This window comes from Brienomyrus brachyistius, chromosome 10, assembly GCF_023856365.1.
Source record: "Brienomyrus brachyistius isolate T26 chromosome 10, BBRACH_0.4, whole genome shotgun sequence".
Taxonomy (NCBI): Eukaryota; Metazoa; Chordata; class Actinopteri; order Osteoglossiformes; family Mormyridae; genus Brienomyrus; species Brienomyrus brachyistius.
The window spans coordinates 25,091,726-25,112,515 of record NC_064542.1 but is presented as its reverse complement, the minus strand read 5'-3'; the positions used below and the strand labels follow the sequence as shown (position 1 = coordinate 25,112,515).

Genomic DNA, 20,790 nt, shown 5'->3' with positions numbered 1-20,790 from the left:
TATAATGTATTTTAACAGAACTCACTTGGGTTATAGCTCAATGGCATAAGGTTAACGATCCCAATACAAAGCAAGAAAAGACCAAAAAGACCTATTTCAGCCCGAAATACTGCTTTCCCTCGACTCGACAGATGAGCAAGAGCACAACAACTGAGACAATGAAAAAAGGCTCTATCCATGGTTTCATCTTCAGAAAATGATAAATTGCTCTCCCTAAATTGTCATGAGCCGTTGTGGTAAAAGTGCTCGCAACTCTAAACATCATCAGCGGAGAAACTCAGGCCTCAACCTCTGGCCCTTTGCTCCATCTTTCATTGACATTCTTAGCTTGGTGAACATGGTCTGAATAACAGCTGCTAATGTAGCTTCCATTCCTTGTTTGCATTAAATGCCACATGTGTTCATATTCTGTCACATACGCTTAGCACTCTGTTTCTTATTTTAATAAAATCACAAGTATCCACCTTGTGAAATTGTACGCACATTGTCCTGGACATTTCTAACCCTGTGTTAGTCATCAAATAAAGAAAACAAAAAAAAAAGCATTTCCTGCCAGAATGTCTGCCCTCTAACCCCAAACCACCTTAATGATACTGACTTGAAGTTCTCCAAACTGCCATCCCATCGGGCTCTTCTATCCTAGCTAAAAGGTTTCCCTACACCAACGGATCAAAGTTCCTGGGTTTCCATCTTGACATCCTGCATAGGTCACCTGGCAATGTTCATCCCATTTTCTTCTGTTCCATTCATGTTGTCAGTGGCTGGCAAAGTTAATAAAAAGCAGAACTAAGGTTATGCATCACCATGGAAACCATGACTTGTGTTGTAGAATAGTGCTGAAGTGTGGGTAGTACTTTTTTCCATCCCCTTGGACATTTCCAATAACCACAGAGTGGCTGGGTAATGTATGTGAATGTATGTGTGTGTGTGTGTGTGTGTGTGTGTGTAGTAGTAGCTATGTTAATATGTGCATATATGTGCGTATATATTAAAAGCAATAAGTCGTGCTAAGAAGAAACTGCTAAGCGTTAATTGCTGCTTAAAACTCGAAACACAGTGTTTATGTCTGAGCAAACGAAGGTCACAATGTTGACAGAAAGGTTCATAGGGAAAGTTTCTTTGCTTTTCGATACTTGCTCTTATGTTATGTTTGGCCATTTGTTTCATAAAATATTTCTTCATTTCTGTGTTTCACACATACAAGATGATTTAATCTTTGGTGCATTACCCCTAATATATAGTGACAATTTGGTGACATACTTTGGGATTTGAAAGTGAATGACAAATATTTGGCCTGTTCTTTGATCGTGTTCATGATCTCGTCTTAATGATGCCCTTCGCTCACCAAGAATAAACTTTTCAGGAAACCTTATAGTAAATTCAGTGTTTCCACTAAGAAGCTGAGGCACTAACCAGACACACCTACATTATCATAAAACACAATAATGAGTTATGTACTGAAGGCTATATTACTAACGGAATAAGATATGAACAAAAAGCTAAATGTTTTGTAGGGGTGAACTTGACAAGAAATAAAAGTTGCCAAAAAATCACTTAGTTGACAACATCAGATTCCGGCCAGAGACAAGCTATAAGACGCCCTCGTCTTCAACAGAGCTTGAACCTGATCCAAGCATTTTATCCGGCGCCATCCATCTTCTACAGGCAATGCAATTAGTTACCACTAATATACGGAGATGCTCTTTGGAACGGTGAATTTGCTATTGCTAAGCATCCGAGCATAATAATCAATGACAGTACTCAAGTAGGGACGATGAAGAGCTTACATGTTTGAAATGGCTGAAGCATACGCATCAAAAAGAATATCTGCTACAGGCCAGTGTTTTCAAATGTATGCAATGTCTAATATTTTTTCGCATTCAGTCAGGGAACTGCTGGTCCATCATTAATTAATTAGACAACTGCTGCTACAACGTTAGACTCATGTTAATTGCATAGACCTTTTGCCAAACAAGGGCCCGTAGTACTTTGCTGCTAGAAAATGTGCAGTAGTTTTTCTTTTCATTATTAGCATTAGTGAAATGAGCTGGATTGTAAAATGTAGTAAAGCACCATGGCAGTAGATAAAAATATGCACATACCTTAATGCAATATCTGCATATTATAGACACTGAAATAAAATGATGATTCAATGCATGTCATGAAGCATTTCAATTGCAATGAAAAATCTTAATTATCATTATTTTTTTAATTCATAAAATGTAATGTCACCAGAGTTACTAAAAATGTCATCCATGCAGGCACCCGTCCAAAGAGGAAACAAAAGCCTACAGATTTAATTTGTATGCCTGATTTTTGTCTCGGGAGTTCCTACAAAATATGATCACAAAGATTGATTCTTAAAAAAGATACCGGATACATGGAAATAAAAGAGACACACATACTTAATTTGGTTGTAGACTCATTACACTGCAGAGCCGGAGCAGCAAGCATCAAATATCTAACCCGTGGAAACTGGTCATGAACAAAAAGACTTTTCTTTCTAATTACCTTGAAATAATTAAGAGCATAGTTAGGTGCCATGACAACAATGCTGTCTGCGAGTGTCCAATATGTTCAGGATGAAACCATGGTCACGTTAATCCCACACATTTTACTCAAAGTCCACCAAGGTGTATTTTTTTTATCTTTTTTTCCTCACAAAGTTTCACTTAAAAAAAAAAAAAAAATTTTAATTTAAAAAACCCAATACTGTGTAACAGTCTAATAATTTCAGAACACAGTCTACCCACATCTATCCACCATTGACGTCTATTACTGTTATATCAGTGCTGTTTTCAGATTATTTTTTTATTGAACTCATCATCAATATAATAAGCCGGGGCAGACTAACTTCCATGGAGTCCCTAGGCTGACATGGGTGGGTGAGTGGGGGAGGGGGGGGGGGGTAAGTGGGCCACTTGAGAAATATTTTTGGAACCAAAAGATAAACATGAAGGATTTAAAAATGATAGAACATCAATAGTGTGCAGTAAAACTTACTGATCGGGGTGGAGGTAAGAGTGCCGTTGGTAAAATTCAGGAATCGGGAGGGAGGGGGGGGTCACGCCATTGGATCAATCTGCCAAATTTAATAAGTTTCACTGCTCCCTCTTTCGCTGTGGCCCTGGGCTGTAGCCTAGGATAGCCTCTGCATTACTCTGTCCTGAGGCTAAGGGTACTCTAGAATTTTTAGATAAATTTGTTCAATTGTCTTCTCTCCACGTCCATTCATAATTTGTCTACCACTCTAGCGGGATAGTGACTAAGATAAGGGAGATGTAAACTTTGTGCCATTTTCTCCTTTTAGGCGACTTTGTGCCGATTCACAGTGAAACAACAAGCCTGCCGTGAGACTCCAGCATGAACAGAAAGCTGAGCAGTGCAAAGTCAAAGTAAGTATAGTTACAGCCGAGACAGGGGGGACTTTGTCTGCCCTAAAAATACAAATAATACATGTTGTTATGATTCAAATGATCCTATTATGTTACATCCATAAATGTAACTTCTGGAAATTCTGTCTTCATTGCACCCCTAGTTTTTGGGGGTCTGCCTATACATGCCTTGCAGTAAATCACCCGATTATCATGCTAATTGATTATAAAAGAGGACAACGGCAAAAGCAATGGCGTGTAAAAGGCTAGCTGGCCAATTCAATGGTAATGCATGTATTTGTTGTTCAAATCCGTCCATCCGTGCATCCTTATTCCTCATCAGAGTAAACATATAGCTTATCCCAGAGAGCAAAGACAGGTGACACTCTGGATGGAATGTCTCGTAATTACAAGCTACACAGTCACAAACTATAGACGACGTAGAAAAAAAATCAGAATCATCTAAACATTTATTTTCAGCCTGTGGTGAAACCAGTAAATGAATAAAATGCAATATAATTATGAATAGAGAAAATTAAATAGATTAGAATTTTTAAATTTTCATTACTGCTAGTTTTATAGTACAAATAACAGAGAAAAGCTTTAGTCATTGTATGTCTTTCTTTAAAATCATGGTATTTTACAAGCTACCCCACCTGAACTGGCATCACCAGATATCGGGCTTGGTTTAAGCAACTACGTAATTGTTGCTTAAAAACTACATACAGTAACACTTACGGTGGGCACATGTCATCCACATTTAAAGGAGAATGATAATCTTCATTTCCAATGTATTCCTTTTATGAAATAAGGTATCAAAGAAAAGCAAAACAAGGTGATGAGGAAAGCAGACACCAGGAACAAAGTAAACTAGAATGAAAATTTCATATCTGTTCTCACTACCCACCCTAGGCAACTTCAGGCTATAAAGAATTATTCCTGTCGCATATTTTTTTTTTTTCGCCATGCATGCTATACCTCTTTACACAATTGATAAATTAGATATTCATGGATGGATTAAAAGCATTTTCTGTTCTGACCAGCCTATACATTCTGTTCTGCAGTACATACACTTTTTTTCAATTTCTCTCCCATTTATAATGCCCTTTTAAGACCTGGATTAGATAGACAGACAGACAGACAGACAGACAGACAGACAGATAGATAGATAGATAGATAGATAGATAGATAGATAGATAGATAGATAGATAGATAGATAGATAGATAGATAGATAGATAGATAGATAAACATATTTGGCCATTGGCAACATGTATATGGGCTGCAAATAACAGACTTTCTGCATCAGATAATTGAAATAATTGTTGGGTTACCAGCTGACTGATTATGTTTACGCCTTTGTCTTTCTCTCTGTTGAAGAAAGGCAGCAGTTTCAATTCATTTTCCATGTATATCAATAACTGTAATTGATTCTTTATTCAAGCCAAAATCATTTGCAGAGAACAATCTTCAGGGGAGTGAAAGAGTAAGTTGAGCAATAAAAAGAAGCTTTTATCTACGGACTGAAAAATTTGCTTCACTGTAAGTAGGAGATGTGCAATCTATCTGTATTTTACCTTTTAGCACAGATGACTGGTAATTGCCAAAGGACAATATCTGAGCATGTAAATCATTTATTAAAAATAACTTCCGTTACAACTTAATAGCCTATCGTTTCCAGAGGGGTAAAAAAAATCCAACAAGTTAGAGGTTTTATTTCATGACATTTCTTCTGATTAAAAATCGGGACTGTGTCTTTGTGGGCTGGACTGTTTCCTTGCATTTCCTGGCTTGGGGGTGAATGTTATCTCCACTCCTTCTGTGAGAGCAGTTTGTACATTCTCACTGTGTTTATGCTGGTTTCCTCTTGGAGTCCAACCACAAGCAGTTTATTGATGTCTCTGAATTGCCCACATTATAAGTTTGTGAGTAGGCTGTGCACTGACATGTTAAACAAGGTGTACTCTATACTTTTAGTCCTAGTCTGATCTCTCCAAGTAACCCTGACCGGGAGAAGTGGTCGGATGTGAGTGGTGGCAGTGTTGTAGGTGGGGGAGGGGGCTCGAACATCTTAATATTTGTGAATTTCATATTCAGTCACAAAGTATAACAACTATATTACCATGCTAATATTTTACATAGGTGTGCTATTATGGTATGGACAAGTCAATGAACCCCATCTGATGACGTGGTTTACCTTAAACTGACATGCGCTACCACTCCGACGTTCTCAGACATTTGTGTACTTCAGAGAGTCTGCATTGCTCCCTGGATACTAGCCAAAATGCCAAATAATTCTTGCTATATTAAGCATTATTAAAATATGCAATTTAAGTGTATCTAATCTATGTTGGAGTATATAAGTATGTTAACTGTAAATAGACATGCACGTTAATATATATTCTCAACTGTATTCAGTATTTTGGAATTCACATCTTGAATATTTCAGTAGGTAGAAAGTTCTTGGATTTATTTTAAGAAACCAAAAAAGAGTGCAGTACATCCCATGTCCCATGTAGACTTGTTACCATAAACACAGTACATCCCATATCCCATGTAGAGTTGTTACCATAAACACAGTACATCCCATATCCCATGTAGAGTTGTTACCATAAACACAGTACATCCCATATCCCATGTAGAGTTGTTACCATAAACACAGTACATCCCATATCCCATGTACAGTTGTTACCATAAACACAGTACATCCCATATCCCATGTAGAGTTGTTACCATAAACACATTACATCCCATATCCCATGTACAGTTGTTACCATAAACACAGTACAGGCCACTTGGGAGATACTTCCCAAGGACTGGAACAATGCATTTTTGCTTATGTGTGTTTTCCTAGAGAGCGCTGAAGCTCGTACAATCCAGCATGAACAAAGCCAGTCCAGGCTGTGCGACTGAATCTGCAAAAGCGGCTGTCAGTTAGTCATTGGTGCCTGAGGCTTCACTGGTCTGCCAACACTCTCCGTCCCGCAAGTTGTTTCACATGCATATGTATGCGTGTGTGTTTGTGTGTGTGTGTGTGTAGTCTGTAACACTAACTATTAATAAAATGCTTATTACAGTAGTTGCATTGAATCATATCCTGCCTATTTATCAGGTTGTGCTCGTTATGAATGACTACTAACAAACTAATCACTTGTTTGAAAGCTACCCCATGTCACTGAAACATGTTTGCTGCCTGAGACATTAGGTTCGCCTGTTTTCTGAAAAATCTCCTCAGCAGGCGCCTGTCCTCTTTTAACTTCTCTTCTCTCTCGCCGCTCTCCTTGCGATCCTGATTTTAGTTTCGATTTTACTTTGGCCTCAGAATTATCTATGCATCAGCGATACATACACATGATACATTTGGGCACCGGAGGATCAAACCTTTCGAGGCGGAGTAGGGGTACAAGGCGTGGGGGGGGGGGGGGGGGGGGGGGGGGCAGGAAGCCAGCAGATAAGCAGATAAAGGAAACAAGAGACAGATAAGCATAACTTATCCCATATATTTTTTTTCTATAACAGCAGAAAGTATTACATTTAGAAACCAGAATCAAATTGTTTTCGATGCTTTTTTGAGGGCCTCCCATCCAGGGTCACCATTACTCACAGTCCGACACCCCCATTTAACAGTTAGTCTGAACGATAACATGAGTCCGCTTATTACCCCTATATGAGCCAACAGTACTCCACCGTACACTTTGCATATCAAATTGCTTTTGTCACTTCTTGTCAAGAGCTTTTTATATAATATTCAAACCATCTAAATTATGCCCCTGAATGCGGAAAGTTACTAGGGTACCATACGCATGGGGACCACTACGTTTTGGACTCTCTGTAAAAAACGCAAAATGAATGGCACTGAAAAGTTTACAAGTTACTGCGAGAAACTGTAGAAGAGATTCTACAGTCGCAAAGACAGCTGACACGTGGGTGAGGCTGGTTGCCGAAACAACACTCAGTCCAAAACTTTTAATATTAAAGATACAGTATGCACTTACGCTAACAAATTGTATGTATTATTAATAATTTATATACTATATGATTTTATGTGATTCAAATAATTTCCAGCATTGTTTTTGGCGTACGCATCTTCTGCGGGTTTCTGCAATCTTTTGGGAAGCTCTAAAAATATATTTGCAATTTATTGCAATTATAACTGAAAATAAATGGATTTATGCTGAAACATGTAGTGGTGGCTGTCACATGTAAAAGACCGAATTTGAAATGTTTCAAAACATGTTCACTTAATGTTAGGCCCGATGTTGAGTTCTAGAGGGAAAAATTTGAAATTTTTCTGTGTTAGTACTGACAGTGGGGTGGCATGGTGGTGCAGTGGTTAGCACTGTTGCCTCACACCTCTGGGACCCGGGTTCGAGTCTCCGCCTGGGTCACATGTGTGTGGACTTTGCATGTTCTCCCCATGTCATCATGGGGTTTCCTCCGGGTACTCCGGTTTCCCCCCACAGTCCAAAGACATGCTGAGGCTAATTGGAGTTACTAAATTGCCTGTAGGAGTACATGTGTGAGTGAATGGTGTGTGAGTGTGCCCTGCGATGGACTGGCCCCCCATCCTGGGTTGTTCCCTGCCTCGTGCCCATTGCTTCCGGAATAGGCGCCGGACCCCCCGTGACCCAGTAGGATAAATGGTTTGGAAAATGGATGGATGGATAGGTTACTGGCAGTAATTTCTATGACAATTGCGGATTCATGAATTACCACGATTATATCAGTTCTCTGTAGATAGCAAATGTGCTTCTACCAAGTTGTAAACAGTTTATAAGTATAATTAAGTAGCTTGGTAATCAAATGCATTAATATACAACATCTGTCTTTCTGATGACATACACTACAGAAGAGTAAAGCTTATTCCCTGCATTCATTGTGTTGTTCAAATGGTATAAACCTAATAAAATATTCATCATACGAATCCATTTAAAAAAAAGTTAGAACCAAGTTGATAAAACAATTTCTTTCTTTCTTTCTTTCTTTCTTTCTTTCTTTTAAAGAAGAATAGTGACTTTATCCTCTCTGACCGTTTCTTATTTATTAACACAACATAAATTAAGTTCGATGGCCACACCAATCCTTGAGTTTATGAGGACTGACAGTAAGATCAAGTCAAATTAAATTATTCTTCCTGAATTTTTTTGACATCATATTCCTGCTCTATGCCCATATTGTAACATAAAATAAAAAACACACACTCACACATGCACTTCTCTATTTCAAAAATTGTCACAAGCTCTTGTTTCAACATCCATCGCCTCAAGCATGTGATAATGAATTTAGCACTTTTGAGATCTGAAAGAAGGATCAAGAAAAAATACTTTAGTGATGTATTTATTCGGTTGCTCCAACTTATATGTCTTTCTGATTAGCCAACAGGCTCATGCAGAGGGGGTTACTGGGGGCACCTCAGCTTTCGCTTTGGCCGCGGGGAACCCCAGTCAGCCATACCCCCCCTTTTCAGCATCTGCCCCTCGAAAATCTGTCTATGTCACTTCCAGTCATGGTTAAGTTGGAAGGCTCCCAATACTAAATGTACAAAATGAATAGATAGATAGATAGATAGACAGACAGACAGACAGACAGACAGGCAGATAGATAGATAGATAGATAGATAGATAGATAGATAGATAGATAGATACACAGACAGACAGACAGACAGACAGATAGATAGATAGACAGACAGAGAGACAGACAGACAGACAGACAGACAGATAGATAGATAGATAGATAGATAGATAGACAGATAGATACACAGACAGGCAGACAGACAGACAGACAGACAGACAGATAGATAGATAGATAGATAGATAGATAGATAGATAGATAGATAGATAGATAGATAATGATGATACTACTACTACTACTACTACTACTACTAATAATAATAATAATAATAATAATAATAATAAATCTGCTGCCTTCCTTCCTAGGGTGCGTCATGAGAATGATAACATCATTAATTAACAAGCATGAGGATACAGTATATTAGATCTCCCGGTTATGTATTACATTCCATAGCCAAGCCCTTCTTTCATGGGCACAAGAGACAAATCTATAAGGTTTCTGAGAACTGGTGTGGATTTTAATGGTGTTCATCATATAAATATAGTTCTAAACTCCAATAAAGAAACAACAGCCTTTGTACATCTTTAAAAAGGAAAGCACACTCAGCTTCTACTAATTGGCATTAAGCAGACATTGTGCTATCTCCTCAGAATACCCAGAATTTTTTGAGAAAAATATTCCTTAAAAAATACATTTTATTTCTTACTATGTATATAATGTTCAAGTTTGTTAACTGCCAGTCTGGACAGATGGAGAAATGTTAGATTGTGACACATTAAAGTACGGTGACTGCAATATATAATGGCCTGTAATTTAAAAATCCCATAATTCTAAGATTTCAGAAAATATATTAGCGCTATGTATGAAAATATATTAGTCATGCAATGTGCTTTTCTCATGTAAACTTAAGATTACCAACCTAGGAGCGGCATGTGAACCATGTGCTCTACATCCATCCATCCATCCATCCATCTTTTCCCTAACTGCTTATCTTGGTCAGTGTTGCAAGGAACCTGGGGTCTAACCCTAGATAACATACCAGTCCATCACTAAAGAAGATTCACACACAATCATACTCTATCTATAATTAACAGACACCAGTTAGCCTATCTGCATGTATTATCACTGCAAGTGGAAATCTAAGCAACACAGGGAGAATTTTAATCCACTTTATGGACAAAAGTATTGGGACGCACCTCTTAATCATCGAATTCAGATATTTCATTGAGACCCATTGCCACAGCTGCATAAAGTCAAACAGCTAGCCATGCAGTCAGGTTTCCAAACGTTTGTGAAATGGGTCATTCTGAAGAGCTCAGTGAACGCAAGGCTGGTGCTGTCATAGGATGCCACCTTTGCAATAAGTCAGTTTGTCAAATTTCTTCTTTGCTGAATATTACATTATCAACTGTATGTGGCGTTGTTGCGTGGATGTGTTTGGGAAGTGTCAGTCCATGTGACGTAACAGAGCAGGTCGCCGAGTCCTGAGCTACATGGTGTGCAAAGGTCGGCTACGCTCTGTTGACTCTAGAACTGCAGAGTTCCAAACTTCCTCTGGCACAAAGAGTCCAGGAGCTTCATAGAATGGGCTTCCATGGCCGTGCAGCTGCATGCAAGCCTCACGTCACCAAGCGCAATGCCAAGTGTCGGATAGATTGGTGTAAAGCATGCCGGCACTGGACTCTGCAGCACTGGAAACGTGTTCTGTGGAGTGACAAACCACGCTTCTCAGTCTGGGAGTCTGATGGACGAGTCTTGGTTTGGCAGATGCCAGGAGAATATTACCTGACTGACTATATTGTGTCAACTGTAATGTGTGGTGGAGGAGGGATAATGGTGTGGGGGTGTCTTTCAGGGGTTGGGTTAGGCCCCATAGTTCCAGTGAAGGGAACTCTTAATGTTTCAGCATACCAAGACATGCTGGACAATTCTCTGCTTCCATCTTTGTCGGGAATAGTTTGGGGAAGGAAGGTCCTGTTCTGTTCCAGCATGACTGTGCCCCAGTGCACAAAGCAAGGTCCATAAAGACATGTTTGGCTGAGTTTAGTGTGGAACAACTTGACTGGATACCAAAGCCCTGATCACAACCCCATCAAACACCTTTGGGATGAACTAGAGCAGAGATGGTGAGCCAGGTCTTCATGTCCAGCATCAGTGCTCGACCTCACAAATGGTCTTCTGGATGAATAGCCAAGAATTCCCAGAGACACACTCCAAAATCTTGTGGAAAGCCTTCCCAGAAGAGTCACAGCTATTATACCTGCAAAGGGGGAACCTACTCCATACTGATGCCTATGGATTTAGAATGAGATTTCATGAAAATTCCTGCAGGTGTAATGGCCAGGTGTCCCAATACTTTTGACCACACAATGTAAGCCCTATGTGTTATGCAGTGAAAAACCAAATCATCAAAGTGCTTCACAAACAGATTTTCAGTACTGTTTGTATGTATAAGGCCATAATGTAGACATCATGTGGATCTACTCAATAAATAGGCCGTGTCTAAATGCTGTTGCCAATATTGCATTACTTTCATTGGTAACACTTCCCCTGATAGGTAGCAAATAATATAGTATTATGCTATTAATTAGGTATTAGTTATCCACAGGCTAAGTCTTAGTTACATACTGATCTCATGTTAATAGATCATTACTGAATCGTGATGCATGTTTTGGCCCAAGCAGTTACTGTATTTCTTACTACAGTTCTGTAAATCTTTGTGAATTTCTGAAGGAACTAATGAAGGAAGAAATAACGAATATCACATGTGAGATACTGATCTCAAGTTTCTTCATCATTAACGAATCATGATGATTTTTTTATGTCAAGTAGTTACTATATTTGTTACTGTCTCTGTTAATTCTGTAAATCCTCCTGAACTACTGAAGGAGCTATTAAGGAACCAGTGATCGAACAAATAATGAATAACACAAGTGAAAGACTGATCTTATGTTTGTTCACCATTAATGAATTGTGATGCATCTTTTATCTCAAGTAGTGACTATATTTGTTCATGATTTGTACTTCGCTAGTAACTGAGTTGCAGTATTACTACTGTAAATATCCGTACCCCATCGAGTAGCCATCCACATTACTATAAAAATTCTCATTATATTGTTAGGTATTAGGATTAAAAATGTATTACACGCCTCCTTGCAAATAAAGAAGCATGTTTTCCGAATCTGTAATGGGTAGAAGTTCTGCCCTGAAAACCATCACAGTCCAAAGGAAGCCTGGTGTCACATTAGCACACGGAACATGTGCTCCTAATTACAAAGGCATTTAACTTTCAAGTCTTTATAATTAAATATTAATTGCATAACTTATAGGTTCAGATGTGAAATTAACTGTAGAGCACAGACTGACATTCTAACAAACGCGCTCTCCAAGACCTTTACAGTATCGCATCGCAGCAATATCTTTCAGCGAAATGTTGCAGCGTTTTAGTCTGTGCCTCAATCACATGTTACTATTGACCTTCACTAATCAACAACAACGAATATGGGTTTTGGTCTTAATGGGGAGTCATGACATCAGATTGTAGGGTGTGCAATGGCAGGCTGAGTTGTCTCCTGTATTGTCAGCAGAGATCAAAAGGGGCAGAATAATATGAGTTTTTAGATGGCGTCCTATTCCTTAGTCACCAGGGTCAGTACATACAGGACAAAGAAATGTCACTGATGCCGTGTATCATTCCCAGTAGGTCTTTAGCAGGTCAGCCTCAACACAGGCGAAGTCCTGAGCCAATGACTTACTCTGAACATCGATAAGACCTTACTGTAGCAAGCAGTTTGCTGGCTAACCACAGACAACCTGTCTTATGAACAACATAAATAGTTCCTGATGGTATTCGGTGATGACTAAATTGCAGTGGGGAAGTAAGCCTTCCTCTCTATAGCTCTGCCTGTTAATATGTTTTCCCCCCAAAATTTAAGTCTTAAAAATTGCAGCAGTTATTAACAAAAGATTATTTACTGTGTACTGTATTTACTCTCTTATGCTGATTGTAAGGGTGCAGATAGATAGATAGACAAAAAAACATAATTATGTAATAAATTGCAACATTTGAAATCATCATGAGCATCATATATTTAACCCTCATTGTTGCTAAAATTTTACAAAATTCCCTTTCGGTGGATTGCAGGACCAACTAAGGTGATTCATATCTTAATAAGGTCTGACTGCACTCATATTTTTATCCATAGAAGTCAGTGGCACAAAGTAAAGGAATGGATAGACATTGTCCACAGGAGAAGGTAACTCGTCCTCAAGGCTATAATTTTAGCCCAAGACCTCTGCCCTACTATACTTTCCTTCTTTCATAGTGCGAATCTCAGTGCTTTGTCATTTGGGGCATATTTCCAGACAACACAGGTATCTGAAACTTTCCCTCCCTCCCTTCCCATCTCTTCCGTCCTCTCAGCTCAACTGAATATTTAAACTCAACACAATCTGTCTGCTAGCCTCAGCAATTCAACACTCAGAACGACAGTCTTGCCCCATTTAACTATTTAATGTATTGTAAGAGGGTGGCATGGTAGTGCAGTGGTTAGCACTGTTGCTTCACACCTCTGGGACCCGGGTTCGAGTCTTTGCCTGGGTTACATGTGTGTGGAGTTTGCATGTTCTCCCCATGTCGTGGGGTTTCCTCCGGGTACTCCGGTTTCCCCCCACAGCCCAAGACCTGCTGAGGCTAATTGGAGTTACTAAATTGCCCGTAGGTGTGCATGTGTGAGTGAATGGTGTGTGAGTGTGCCCTGCGATGGGCTGGCCCCCCATCCTGGGTTGTTCCCTGCCTTGTGCCCATTGTTTCTGCGATAGGCTCCGGACCCCCCGCGACCCAGTAGGATAAGCGGTTTGGAAAATGGATGGATGTCTTGTAAGATGTACTGTAACAGAATGAAAACTAAACTTCTAAAATGTTTTACTCGAATAGAAGTTAGTTTTCCAGTTTTTCTTATCTTCTATTGTCACCTGACTTATTGTAATTATTTCAATATAAATTGTTTACTTGACCTGCCATGAAAATTTGATTAGACATATAACATTGTAGATTTTGCTATCTGTCATTTAGAAGATAACTCAATTAGTGTTTCTTATCTGTCCAGCACTCCTATAATATACTGACAGTGTTGGGGAGATTAAATTATAGTTACCAATCTAAATGTTGATGATTACAAAGGGGTTACATCTGAATATATTATTTTTGGTTAAAGAAAGCTCACATGTGGAATATAGCGTTCAACTTTTTGCCTTGAATTTGCATTTTACGATGCAGATATTCCTTTTTTAGCTGTATTGCACAGTTTAAAACATTTGTTAGAAAAGTAACAAACAGTTAATAAAATGTTATAAGTTACATTACTTTGATGAAGTAATCAAAATTGTTCCATTACTTTAACAGGGTAAGTAGTAATCTGTAACCTATTATTTTTCAAAAGTAACTTTCCCAGTACTGTAGACTGACACCTTTGTTTCATCTTCGTACTTGAAAGGTTAGACTCTAATTATTAGTGAACAGTGTGCAGAATTGCAGCCTTTCTGATATTTGCGTAAAGGGATTAAGTCCATTTATTTAAATCTTATCTAAAACAAGTATGCCTTAAATTATTTAGCAGCAAATGATAATTATCACTCATTATACAAAGTCATTGCAACCACATCGGTAAATGCATGCAAATAATTACAGATGTCATTCTACTCATTTGTCTCTAATTGCATTATTAACCTTTTGCTTTAGTATTATATTATTACCAATCTTTCATCTTACTCTTATTTCAAGATGAATCATATTTATTTCCATTTAAAATAGAGACAGTTCACCTGGAGTGCATTTATTTCACTTTGTCGTCAACAATCATTTTTAAACAAGAACAAAGAAAAGCAACATCATCTATAACAAAGGATTTTCTTGACTGATGATTGAAATTCTAAGGCAGCAGTTCTTTAAACCGCTTCTTATAAGTATGGACATATGAACTTTTTGCTACCCAATCATAAATACTAACTCACACCTAAACACTTCCACTAGACAAATCAGGTGTTGCATAAGCGAAAGGTGCCTTAACCCTTTCGGAACACAGGATACTTGTGTAGTACGTACTCGCAATGAGCCTGGACTCCCAGGATCCACAGAACACAAGACAGGGGACACAATGAACGAGACACTGGCCCATCCTTGGGCACACGCTCACATAAAGGATCAGACAGCAATTTAGAGACACCAGCTTATCTAGCTGAATATTTTTTAACTGTGGTGGCAACCAGAACTACCGATATACATCGAGACTGGAATCAAAGAGCCACCGTAGAAACATGATACTGTGTGAAAAGCTGAACCAACATGCTGCCAAAATAACACTGTCATAGTGCTCAGAAGATGGATGGATGGATGGATGGAGGGATGGATTGATGGATAGATGGAGGGATGAGGGATGGATGGGTGAAAGCTTGCTTAAATATTTAATAGAACAAGAAGGATAAAATGATGTATTAAAATATATTACTTTTTAGCATATTAAATGGACACACAGTTGCAGAGTGTCTCTTTTCATCTTTTTACTTCACCTTGATCATGATTATATCTTTTGTTCTTGTCAAGCTGGTTAAAATAATTCCTTTGCTCAATGGATTTACATTCATTTACAGTTTATTTATAGCTGGGACCACGGCGGAGCCATTGACACGAAGTGATAATGTGAGGATGATTTGAAGGCCAGACTTGCCGTAACCACCTGCAATCAGTCTGCAGTCGACTGCATAACTTTGCACGCTGCCGCTTTTGACTCTTTTAACATTTTTAGGTTGATCATCGTATTTCTGACACAAATATTTATTCTCAAACTGGTAATGCTGGTTGCTTACTTTCCTTTAATAGCACAGCAATGTGGAAGAGAAGACAAAAGATGAATTTGTGAAACACGTAGATGGCATTTTGTAGGAGTAACTCAGTGGGCTTGATATCAAACACTGCTCAAGTTATTCTTTACAAATAATCTGTAATAATGTAAATTACTAAATAGCAGAAGTTGTATCAGCCTGGTAACAAGAAATGGTTTTGAATATTTTTTGTTGTGAGATGTAAAAAAAACAAAACACTTAGCATTGAGGCTCATCCATCCATTAAATTTTAATAATCGCTTCCCTAATTAGGTTTATAATTATCAGTCCCATTCCTGAAATCATAGTGCAGTAGTCCATCATAAAGCAGTCACATACACACACACACACACACACACACACGTAGGGTATACCTATCCTTATGGGGCCCGCTCATTCACTTCTATGGGAAAAATGCTAACGCTAACTATGACAACCTTAACCCCCCACCCTGCCCTAACCATAACCATAAGTAACCAAGCAAAATACAAGTTTTTGCATTTTTAGTTTTTTCATGGCAGTCACTCATTTTTATAAAATAGAGTTTTCCCTTATGGGGACCAGGAAATCGATCCATACAAGGGAAAAAAAAATTATATTTATCACGTTATGGGGACATTGTGTCCCCATAAGGATAGGTTTACCCACTCGCACACACACACACACACACACACACACACACACACATATATAAATATCCAAAACCCCAATCACAACAATGACAACCTTAACTAACCCTAACCCTAACCATAAGTAATCAAACAAAATAGAATACATTTTTAGGTTTTGGATTGTAGTCATAAATTTTTATAAAATTGAGGTTAATTTTGTGGGTACCTGAAAATCGTCCCCACAAGCTAAAACGTAACAGGTTTTAAAAGACTGTGGAGAGATTTGGTCTCTATAATGTAATATGTTCATGCCCACATGGACATACACACACCCCTACATTAAAAACGCACTTAACAGTCCCGGTTTACCTGGATGTGGGAGGAAACCCACACAGGGAACTCAAGGAGGCAACTGCAGGAAATTGAGCTGTATTTGGCCAAGGGCCACAGCGCTCATTTCAGCGTTTTACATGGCCTAACTAAAGACTGAGGTAAATGATGAATCAGGCGGGCGAACACTCAGCGTTTGGAAAAAGATGGAGTCTGTCAGAGATGGCTGCACCAAAACAATCTCAGCGAAACACAACATCTGGATTTGGAAAATTGCTGGTCCCGTGCGTACACAGCACTGCTCTCTTCAAACGATTTACAAGTCAGAGCTCCACGGGCTTCGCTCCTCGAAGGAGCATGAGGTATCTGAGGCGCCGTGATTAGCACCCCGGCCAGTTAATTTTAGCAGTATTGGAACGGGACTAATCTGGAATTAGGAGTCAGCATCCACTCCAAACCTCTTGCTTTACGCACTGGTAGGGGATAGTTTTAGGATGAGAGAAAAGGCAATTGTCTGGTGCCTCCGATTATCCCTGAGAAAGCCTGTAATCTGACTGAAAGCACTTAAGAAGTCAAGCAGCAAAATAAACAACATTTATCATCATCCACTGTTCTTTTCCACCCCTCCCTTGTAGATAGATTAAGAAGTTCTGCTATTTCTACCCCCCCCTTCTGCCATCTGCCTCAGCAAATGTCAGGACAGGATAAATACCCCTGAGTCTTCTGTCTCAACCAGATTACCGGCTATTCCAAAACGGGCCAGGTTCTTATCATCCCTCAATCTCTTTTGCAAAAGTAAAGCATGAATTCTGTACAAGATTACCGGGATTAGGATGGCAGCCGGCGCAGCTCTGTGGAAAGCGCACAGCAGGATTTCTGTCACCCCCCCCCTGGGTTAGCACTACTCGAGACCTACTCTGTACACACTCACAAACAGCCAGGGTGCCCTTATTTGCTTAAAAGTCACATCCAAACATTCTGTGCGACAAATCATCATGGATACAATTAACTGCTACAAATTCGTCTTTTGCTGCTTTTGCATTTCATTTTCAAATATGACACCTATGTTCCCGCTCTACTGTCAGGCACCAATAAACAGTTAATTAAACACTTACATTTGAAATAGAGGCAATTTTATTTCTTGTCTACCTCATCAGCATGCACTATTTTTAAGTGCACATAGTGTCTCACATTACAAATTTTGAGATATAACGGTATTTCTTTTTTACTTACTGTTCACACATTTGGAGAATGGTAACCGTCTTCCTGAAACTGTGTGCCATTTTAATATTATATCTGTTTGCCAGACAGTTTCCCCGTGCATATTTGATTCTACGAACAGAATTATTTTGCATTGTAATACTGAATGTTTTTATTTGGCCCAGGGGGGTCTTTTGTTAAACTAAATAAATAAATAACTTACTGTAGTAGTTTTCGTTATACAGAGAACAACCTGAGACTCAAACAGCATCATCTTTCTTTAGAAATGAAGGGAAAAAAAGTGTTTGCAGGGTGAAGGTAAAACCTGAGCATCTTATTCAGACTTAATTGTTTGGCTTTTCTCTCTTTTTGGCTGTTTTTTTGTCTTTCACCTATGCCATGCTATAATATACAACTTAACAATATAACGATGATATAATTCAGATTAACTTCCATATCTTCATAATAACCGACCAAAGTAAATAAATCCCAAAAATAATACTGTATACGTCTTATCAGAAAAACATACCGTGCCCTCTAGCACTGGAATCGTATGACTTGCACTGCAACACTAATATGTCAAGGACTCCTTAAAAGTCCAGGGTTTATAAACTACAGTAGGATGTAAGTGCACGGAATAAGCATCCTACGATAGAGGAGTGCCTGAATTATTCAGCTTGGTTGTGAGTATTGTTGTGGGTGCAATGCTGGGTTAGGCTAGGCTGGGGGCTTTTTTTGCAGCCCTGTCCAAAGTATGCACATGCCAAATTATGCATCCCCTGAGTATGACCCCTTACATGTGCCTGCATTGTCTGATGACCTTAAAAGACTCTAAATGCCTCCTTTGTCAAGCTGCGCCTGGACTGTGGAGCCGTTCCCTGTAAAATTGTATCTAAGCCAGAGATTCAGGCAGAGTAATACGTGTTAAAGTCTGATATGTTTTGTCACCAGCCCACTTACCCACTTTAACTGTTTAACATTTAAAGAAAAATTCTCAGTTTAAAAAAAAAAAAAAAACTCCGTTCACTTTTGCATTAGGTCCCGCACCTTTTAAATGGTATTATAGTCAGAGGATGGCATATAAAAATGTCAAATCGAGAACCCTGAAAGTAATAAGATGCATTTTTAGGTTTTAAAAGTGGCTTTAACGTGTTATTGGGGGTGAAACAAAAGGAGCACATGGGTTGCAGCCTCAGGAGGGACAAGCAAATTAAGCTCGATGATTGTGATTATCTGCCTCCGCTACTGTCACCATCATCTTTATCTGTGACAAGGAACACTTTATTTATATTCAAATTTCAGAAAAAAATTTTAGTGTGCTCTCCCAGTTGTTTCCTTTTTAAATAAATTATTTGTTGATGTTTGCAGTAACAGTATATTTGTTATGAAATTAAACATTTTTGGTGTTGTTCCCATTCTGAAATCTACTAGACTGCATTAATCAGCATGCAGTTAAACAGAGATGAATGGATCATATGCAATCTTGTTCCTAGACTGTTAGCTGAAAACCTACACAGGGGAGCTAATAAATTATGGATCAATATACTGAGAGTATAATGTTGAAAAGGCTGTCACTGTCACAAGCCTCCCTGCATTGTCAGCTGACCTTTGAGTATCAGGCCTAAGATGAAGAAAGACTTTATACTTAATGCAAGAGAATTACTGAAAATGATCAGCACGGCACACTTCAAAGCGTAATGTCTGGAAAGTAATCAATGCTCAGGTGAAATTCGGTCTGGTTATACAAACTCTTGTCTTCTAGTGTCAAAGCGCTTTGATCCCACTTTGCTCCGTTACATTTCACACAATCCACAGAGATGTCAGTGCAGATTGTAAGGAATATAAGGATTTTAGAGTTCTTCTGTGACAGAAACTACAATATGTTCAATAAAACGGTATGAAAAAAAACCACTTTGGCCTTTCAAGAATATTCATTCTTATGCATGATAATTGATGTCTGCCTCTCTCTCTCTCTCTCTCTCTATATATATATATATATATATATATATATATATACATACACACACACACACACACACACACACACACACACACACACACACACACACACACGTTTACATATATATTAATGACTGGAATTAATATTCAAAAACTCTTCCATGAATGCACGCTGTTGAGGTATTGAAAAACATGGCAGTTTAGTCACTGCTGTTTGCTGCAAAGGAGTAAAGAAGGAAAGGTCAGTAAGTAATGTCCTGACAATAAGAAAAATACATGTACTTTCACCACAACACACAGATGATAAAAGAAAAAATCTTTAGCCTCTTTTTCTCATGAAATGATTTACGTCATCTTGCTGAGATATTGTTAGGTTGTTTTGGAATTATAAATAAAATAATTTTAGGCTGTTTGGCAGTGTATAAATGGCTTTCGTCAGAGCAAGGTGTATAGTATGAGTAGCTTTTAAAAATAGCAATTACCATGGATTCTTTGTGTTATATTATGAATATAAACACAAATAAAATGGTTATTGTGATTACTGTGTTAAGGCATTATATATCTCGTTGGGACTCATTTTTTTAACTATTTTGTACTGACAACTTTAAATTGTACTCTGCAATATGTTCAAACACAAGCAAGATATATTGTTTAGAACTGCAATACCATTTTTTACGTTCCTTGAGCTTGGCATGCACGTTCCTTCTCACGTTCTCAAGTTATAAAGCTTTGATAATTTTTTCATAGCTGCAAAGTGTCTTTGAGATTGCTTATCAAATTTTATTTTAGAAGGATTTAAAAAAATTTATATTCATTAGCAGAAGCTTTTGTAAAACAAGAGAGAATTCTCCTCTTTGTGTGCTACAAA

General features: G+C 38.5%; 1 protein-coding gene across 3 annotated transcripts in view; it reads right to left on the bottom strand.

Moving 5' to 3' along the window:
* pcdh11 (protocadherin 11) overlaps positions 1 to 20,790 on the bottom strand; it is a 175,539-nt gene that overhangs the window by 113,752 nt on the left and 40,997 nt on the right. The window lies entirely within an intron of this gene.